The 8,142-nt window shown below is 33.0% G+C and overlaps 1 non-coding gene across 1 annotated transcript; it reads left to right on the top strand.

Moving 5' to 3' along the window:
- Positions 1 to 3,004: 3,004 nt before the first annotated feature.
- Positions 3,005 to 3,076, top strand: TRNAQ-CUG (transfer RNA glutamine (anticodon CUG)). Its single transcript has one exon. It is a non-coding gene; the product is annotated as a tRNA-Gln (tRNA).
- The last annotated feature ends 5,066 nt before the right edge of the window (positions 3,077 to 8,142 follow it).

Below are 8,142 nucleotides of genomic sequence, written 5' to 3'. Positions count from 1 at the left end.
TACACGCAGGTGTCACCTAATCTCTCCATCACTACATGCAATTATCTCCTTATCTCTCCATCGTGGTAGTGCCCTCCTCTCCTTATAACTCTCATCCATCGCACACCACTTGCCAACGGTTCCCTCCATGTCATCGGCTGTGTCTCCCTGTTGCCAGTGTGTGCCTTGTCGGGGACACCTGCAGGATGAAAGGCACGAGTTTTGAACTCATGACTACTCTATCAACAGGGCTCGTGACTTATTGACATGTTGTGGGGTCATCCCCATTATTATGTTATTTTTATCTATTTATGATTTTGACATTTTTTATGGTATTTTAATTTTAATAATTAGATAATTTCAATTATATATAAATTATTAAATTACATTAAATTTGTAGTTTTGTCATTTTAATTTTATTAATCTATAGATTTATTTTATGAATTTATGAATTTTATTAATTTATATTTATTATTTTTCTTAATTTCTTAATTTTATTATTTTTTAGTTTATATAAAAAAAATTGTATATGTTTATATTAATATCAATATTTTAAAAAATATATATTAAAAAATTAACTATTAAATATATTACTAAAAAGGAAAAATATGCAATAAAATAAGAAAAGAAGAGAAGTATATATAGAAATAGTATTGAAAGAAAATTGGAGGAGTCGGGACTTAATATGCAAAGAGTTCTCTTGTTGAGTTCACAAGTAGAATTTCCAATAGAATTAGTTAATCCTATCTTTTATACTATTTTTTTTAGAGGATTTTGAATTAACCCTAATTTTAAGTGTTATTTCTAGTCACGTTTTTTAATTTGTGGTTCAAAAGTATGACTTACAATTGTGTTGTTATCCTAATGTTATATTAGATCTTAAAATAAAACCTTAATGTGATAATCAAGGGTAGGTATGTTGGATGAAAAATATCACAATGAAGCATACAAATAGAAAAATATATATCAATGAAGTATAAGGATGCAAGAGGAAGTTTAAATTTCACAATATATTGCAATCTCAAAAAATGTGGATCTTAAAACTCTAATGCATTATAAATTCCTAACAAATGGTTGGGATGTATAGGATCATATAAGTTTACCAAAAAATAAAGGAACACAAAATTTCATTAAGGGTTAACCTTAGCTAATTAAGTAATACAAAAAAAAAAGCACAATCAATGTAAATTAATTAAAAATTAAGAAATTTGATAAATTTATGCTTGTTATTTTAGGAAAAATGAGGAGATGGAGGTACTCAGCTCAATGATTAAAGGTGAGTGTCAAATGAAATGGTAACCTGTCCATTTCATCCACACAAGTCAAACACTCACTTGTTGTACCAGTGACTCCAGTGGCCATTCATCTGAATGGCATTATTTTCCTTACCTTACTGGTGTTCTACAACACAAGGTAATATCAAAGATATCTCAACCTATACTCCTCCATGACAGTGTTGCTCATACATCTCTTATACTGGTAGTCATCCTATACCGATTGACATTAATGACAACACAATGCTGACAGTATGTTGGGTAAAAAATATCACAATGAAGCATGTACACATAGAAAAATATATATCAATGAAGTATAAGGATGCAAGAGCAAGTTTAAATCTCACAATATGTTGCAATCTCAAAAAATGTGGATCTTAAAACCCTAATGCGTTATAAATTCCTAACAAATGGTTGGGATGTATAGGATCATATAAGTTAACCAAAAATAAAGGAACACAAAATTTCATTAAGGGTTAACCTTAGCTAATTAAGTAATACAAAAAAATAAGCACAATCAATGTAGATTAATTAAAAATAAAGAAATTTGATAAATTTATGCTTGTTATTTTAGGAAAAATGAGGAGATGGAGGTACTCCGCTCAATGATTAAAGTTGAGTTGTCAAATGAAAACAAATCTAGAATCTATCTAATATCATATTTGGGAACAAGTTCCTCTTCGTTAATGAACTACCTAGAAGCCTACATTGAATCCCCACTTTTGTCAAGGGACAAATGTGTCTAGATCAAGGACGATTTAGTATTCATGTGGTACTCTTTAAGTTCAAACTCATCCTAGCAATTAGTGGTATTCTACTATACAACTTTTCCTAATATGTACAATATGCTCTACTCTTATCTAAATAGTTGGGGACTTGACGGTACTTAAGAATCCTTAAGGATTCCAAATTAGCTATACAAAGGCAAGTTCTCTCAAATAAATCTTAGAAATTGAACAAGCTTGAAAAGAGTATGAAAATGCCTAATTAAACATATTTGTTACTCATTTTATTGCACCAAATCTAGAATGATGTACTTTTCAAATGCTTGAGTGGATTTTTAGAATGAATGCATTAAATATCTAAAAGATTAGCACATAAAAAAAATTACACAAATATGTATTTAGTTGTTTTAATAGTGGGAGGGTATCTTGTCAATTAAATTTGAATTTTGAATTTTAAAATGGGAGGAAACGCATTCACAACTAGGAAACACATTCATAACTATAGAATATTTCCAAAACAATCTTAAAAACAAATCCACGTGGCAAATGGAAACTCGCACTTCTTTTCTTTTGCTTCCCTTCTCTAACAATGAATCATGAAGTGACTAAAATCATTACATTTATCTTCTCTTACTTGCATCACTTGATGATGGAGTTTGATCTAAAACCCTAGAAATTTTGACTAAAATCTTCATATTTCTCTTCTCGTGTTTTCATATCATGATTATAGATATAAAATTTGATCCAAAACATCGATATTAAAAATTTGCACAATCAAATATAAACAATATTTATAAAAAATAATATAAAATGTGAAAAAAAAATGATTGTAAGTGAATATTCAACAATTAGGCACCCTCTACAACTATTGGACCCTCTAATCTCTATACTACGCACTAAAAATGATAGTACGAGGTCGCCAAGAATAAGTAGCATACATATTAAGTAGAAGAGAAAAGGAGGACGACCAAAAAAAACTGTTACAAAACGAAGTATTATAATTTATTCCAATTTCGTAGACACAATGGTCCCATGGTCTAGTGGTGAGGACATTGGACTCTGAATCCAGTAACCCGAGTTCAAATCTCGGTGGGACCTTTTGCAAAAATTTTACTCAGAAACTCGTTCGAGGGTGCCAGACTGCAGTAGCCTGCACCGAAATTCGGGATCTTTTGTGCACAGAAGCACTTATAAGTGATGGGAGCAGGTACACGTCGCTGTTGAATTTGACAGAATAGTACCTTGGACTATCTTTACGCCACATGCCAATGAATGCCTGTTAACTCATAAAACAAATTCTTGTACCAGAGAGAAACACTTGTTATTTTAAATCTGCACAACTCTTTTAGTCCTATCTTGCAATAGGATTGCTCTGGATTCGACAAAATGAAATAGAAAATACAGAGGACCATTTCTATTCCAAATTTCCATATTGTTATTGAGATCAAGTGAAATTTTTAACATAGCTTAGGCCTTGGTGGTTTGCAGGAGCTATCAAAGTGTCCTCACTTGTTTACAAGTTTGCTTTGCTTATCCGAGAATCTAGTTTTAAAATAAATTTTATAAATTTGTTAATATATATTTTTGGATTTGATTGTGTGAGTGTTTTTACTTTTCTGTTATTTTGATGATAGATCATGTTTGAAAGTGTTGATAAAAAACATTCACACAAACACAATCAAATTCAGAAACATACATTGACAGTCGAATGAATTGTAAAAATCTACCGATGTCTAAAAACTTGGTTTAATTGTCTGAATTTAAGATACCATGTCGGAGTTATGACTGGAACTGATAAACAAGGTAGACTTAAATAGCATTGACATAGCTTGTTTTGAGATCTTTACTGGCAAGCAGTCATTTGAAAGTTTTCCTAACAAAATTATGTTTGCAGACTAAAGATTTCTGTTAAAGAACAATTTTTTGTAGATTGCAACTTCGAATTGATCCTTTCATGGTGTTTGCTGAGGATGTTAATCTCCTTCTTCCTTCTTGCTCAGATGGAAAGTACACTATTGCTCTGTCTCGTCTCTCCTCCCCCTGCCTCCATTGGCTGCTCTCAACATGACACTTAATATCAAATGATTTTGCATGTACTGATTTATCAAGGGTTTATCTCCTATATATTTTTTATTTTGCTAAGCATAATTTTTGCATTTTTGAGTTCCATTGAGCTACTTTGGTCATTTGTCAACATTAATATAATTCATTTTTCTTAATTATAAGGAAAGAGACTAGTTTAACCTTCATCTTGTGGCTGATTACATAAATAATGGATATGGTTCTATGCATACTGTTGTCATGGTCCAACTTTTCTAAATATCTCATTTTCATACATAGCAAATTGTTGGTTCTTGGTATAGAAATATTTGTAATCGAAATTCTTGGTGTAAACTTTTCAAAGTATATTCTATCATGATTTCTATATAAAAAAAATTACATAACTTTTAAAGGCTACAAATGAATTGTCTTGTTAGCTTTCTTGATTATATTCAAAAGTGGATAATGATGAAGTATATAATATGTAATTGATCGAAATTTGGGTAGGACTCTTAGGGTTATGTTTGCATATTATTGCTTGTTTATGTCAGTTTATGTCAGTATTGCATCATACACATTAACTACATGACTTTTAGTGTTTTCTATGGCTTCGGCCAACTTCATACTAGCAGTTGATGTTGGTGTTGATGTTTTGGTGTCTGGGATTAACAACTCCACTAAACATCCTTGAAAATTTGTCCTGAAAGTTTTCCATGAGGTGTGCTTTACGATAACCTTAGGGATGCGGTTTTACCCATTCCAAAATTTGATTTTGCATCTTAATAGTTAGAGTAGCATACTTTTATAGGTTATTTTGTTGGGAGGGTCCGCCTTGAAAGCATGCTCTAGGATTGGGTCACCAAGGCATGGGCTCCTCATGGGGTTTGTCTTGGTCCGATGTCCAAAACTTTATCAAAGGCTTTTACCTTTTATGTTTTGTCAAGGTCAACCATGTTTGGGGCATTTTCCAAAATGTTCCATGGTATGTTAGGTCATCTTTGTTGTACAAAATTAGAGATTGTCTGTTGGTGGTTCTGAGGGCCCACTCCTAAGGTTTTAAACCTTCCATGCTCCCCTCCCGAGGCGTCTAAAATTGAAGAGAAGTGGACAATGGTGTTGTGTAAAGGCAAGTCCACCTCGTTTAGTAATATGCCTAACAAGCCCCAATAATTTGTTGCTTTTCAATTGTGACCTCTAGTTTCAAACCCTTTCAAGAAGGGGAAAGAAAGCATTACTATTGTTGTTGACGAGGCTTTTGTTCATCCATCTATTGTATGAACTCCTTAGCTGACTTTGGTTCTCTCTATTTAGCCTCACAACTTACATTGTTCTCATAGCCCTTTTGGGCATGTGGAAGAAGGTGAGATAGTTTCAAAAAAAAGAAGGAATGTATTGCTTGGTTTTCAGATGACTTCAAACTTCTTGTAAAATTGGTTCACCTCTCTTGAAGACGAAGATGGTATGCAATAGTTTTAGATATATCTTTTATCTCATGGAATGTTTGAGGTCCCACTGTTCTCACCAATATGTATTTCGAGTGGAATGCTCAACAAAATTATCTTGGTATTGATGTGTTATGTCTTTAGGAAATTAAGATTGCTCATTTCATGTGTTTATGTAGCATATTAGGTTATTTGGCCAGTTACTCTATTTTTGCCTCCAATCACAAGGCTAGTCCTAGAGGGGTTCTTACCCTTCTTGTGTCACGATGGCATTTTTTGTGTGGTGGATCATGGATTTGATCCTACTCAGTGGCTTGTGTGGATTCTCATGTCAATCGAAATCATTCTTTTGGGACCATTAATGTTTATACTCCCAATGATGTTGTGGAAAGATCTACACTCTGGCGATGGATTGTGGATTCAATGCCCCCTCGCCACTTAGGTTTTATACAAAGATATCAATATGGTTGAGGTGGCATATGACAAAGAAGGATTATTGCCTTTTCATTGGACAACTAGTGAATGTGAGGCATGGTTTTATAGGTGTGGTTCTATATATCTGTATATGCATTATATTATAAAGTTTCATGGGGGATGTGCAATGCCTTAGTCTTACTATCACACCTTTATCAAGTGAGTTTCCCTTCACAACAACATTGAATCCTAGTGATTCTTTCTTCATGCATTTGTGCTTTGGTTTGCACACCTTTTTTATTTTTAGGTACTTTCTTATGCACATTGAGATGTTTGTTCTCTTTTATGCGCTCCATTATAACACAATTTTAGTCGACTTGTCATGCATCTCCTTTGTTAGCATTATTGTGTTGGGGGGGGGGGTCGACTATTAGTACTAATGTTTTTTGGTTTCTCTTTGGAGTGAGCTACATATCTAGTATTTGTTCTTATGCACTAGGAAGATATGGTGACTAGTTACCCACGTATTTGGGTGAGGTCAAGTACTTACCATATAGACTCTTGCATTTCTATTTTATAGAGGCGACCTTCTATTTTTAGGTGACTAGTGTTCTTTATACTATTAGCGCATGTATTTCAACTTGCAAGTTGCTTTGCATTGGTTGACTAATATCGTTTGAGGCACTCAAATAGATTTGTGTGTCATTTGTATCTTCAACTACCATATGTTTTCCTTTGTTTTCCATTTGATCATTTGTTCAAGTAGTGTTGTTTGGTGAACTCATGCTAATTATTGTCTTCTTGATCTTGATTGTATCATGATTTCAAAGAAGATTCTTCATCTACAACACTATAGCAGTAATCATTCAACAATTATTTGTAGATTTTTTGGGTAGGTGCTAAATATTCACTCAACACCCTATACCACCTCCAAAAATACAAGAAACCTTTCACAAGATATGCAAGAAATGAGCTTTCTTGGTATTAATTCTATGAGATATGATTATCTATGTGACACATTATAGTGTGTATGTGAGCCTTTCTTATATAGGCAAGGTGAGTGATAGGATAAGTATGATGTCAACATGTGTCTTAATCCTATGTTATGAGATAACTTTGAACAAATGTTAAATGACCTAGGACGGAAGAAGTAAATGAGATACATGACCCTATTATAACTAACTTCTAGAAATAACATCTAGGACCTCAATTAACCTAACATGTGAATAGGTCCACACTAAGAATTAGTTAGGACATAATCTTATTCACATGAACACCGCCCTTAAGTGCAACTTAGGGATGAACAAAACCAATGCAAATAATGCAAGGATGCAAGATGGGTCTTGACTATGAGGCTATTTTAGGTACACATGTACAAAGATCTTTCATAAATAGAGTAAAGTAGAAAAACCACTTGGGAAAAAACCCCTTTCCAAAAGAGAGAATGCAAAAAGAAATTATGTACAAGTGATGACATGAGTGATGCATGAAGGACTCATCAATAATGCCAAGAACTACATCCATCACAGACATACAATTTGTATCCCCTCCATAAGAAATAAATATATAGACTATATCCCCCCATAATAAATAAATAGACTATGTACACCCCCCACAATGTGTAATCACCCACAACGATGGTAAGTGTCTAAATACAAAATATTATACGATGTCTACAAACAATTTGTCTCCCTTTCAAAAAAATAAAACCAAGTACAAATGTAGGAATGCTTCCCATTATAGATAGGAATTGAAAGATTTAAGTATGAAAATGTATGATGGTGTCATTGAAAGCTACTCAGGTGTCTCTTTGTCCATGAAGGATGAAGATGCAAAAATCAATCAAGTACATGTTCAATCAAAGACGAAGGTGACAAATCAAGATTTTGCAAAAAAATGATGTTGGAAAGCTCCAAAAACTATGGTTTGATAATAGTAGTGCAATGAGTATCATCAAATAGGAGAGATAACCTCTCATATGTGTCTTCTAAATTTGAAAGACCATGATGGTCCCACTAAACAAAAATGAAGGAAATCTCAATCAATGACTCTGCACAAGAAATCAATGAAGGTGACAACAAATATATTTGATGGAGATGTAGGAACATTTGAAGCAACCTCATCCTCATATTTTGAAGTTTCAAAGTAATTGAAAGAATCAAACTCCTAAATTTTTAAAATGTGAAGAGGAGCAAGACAATTCTAAACAAGATCATCTGAGAATGGTTGAGCATCAAGATCTCCCTATAACTCCTGAATTTTAGTCCA

This window comes from Cryptomeria japonica, chromosome 6 (genome assembly GCF_030272615.1).
Source record: "Cryptomeria japonica chromosome 6, Sugi_1.0, whole genome shotgun sequence".
Lineage (NCBI taxonomy): Eukaryota > Viridiplantae > Streptophyta > Pinopsida > Cupressales > Cupressaceae > Cryptomeria > Cryptomeria japonica.
The sequence above is the reverse complement of the archived record's forward strand: the minus strand, read 5'-3'. Positions and strand labels throughout refer to the sequence as shown.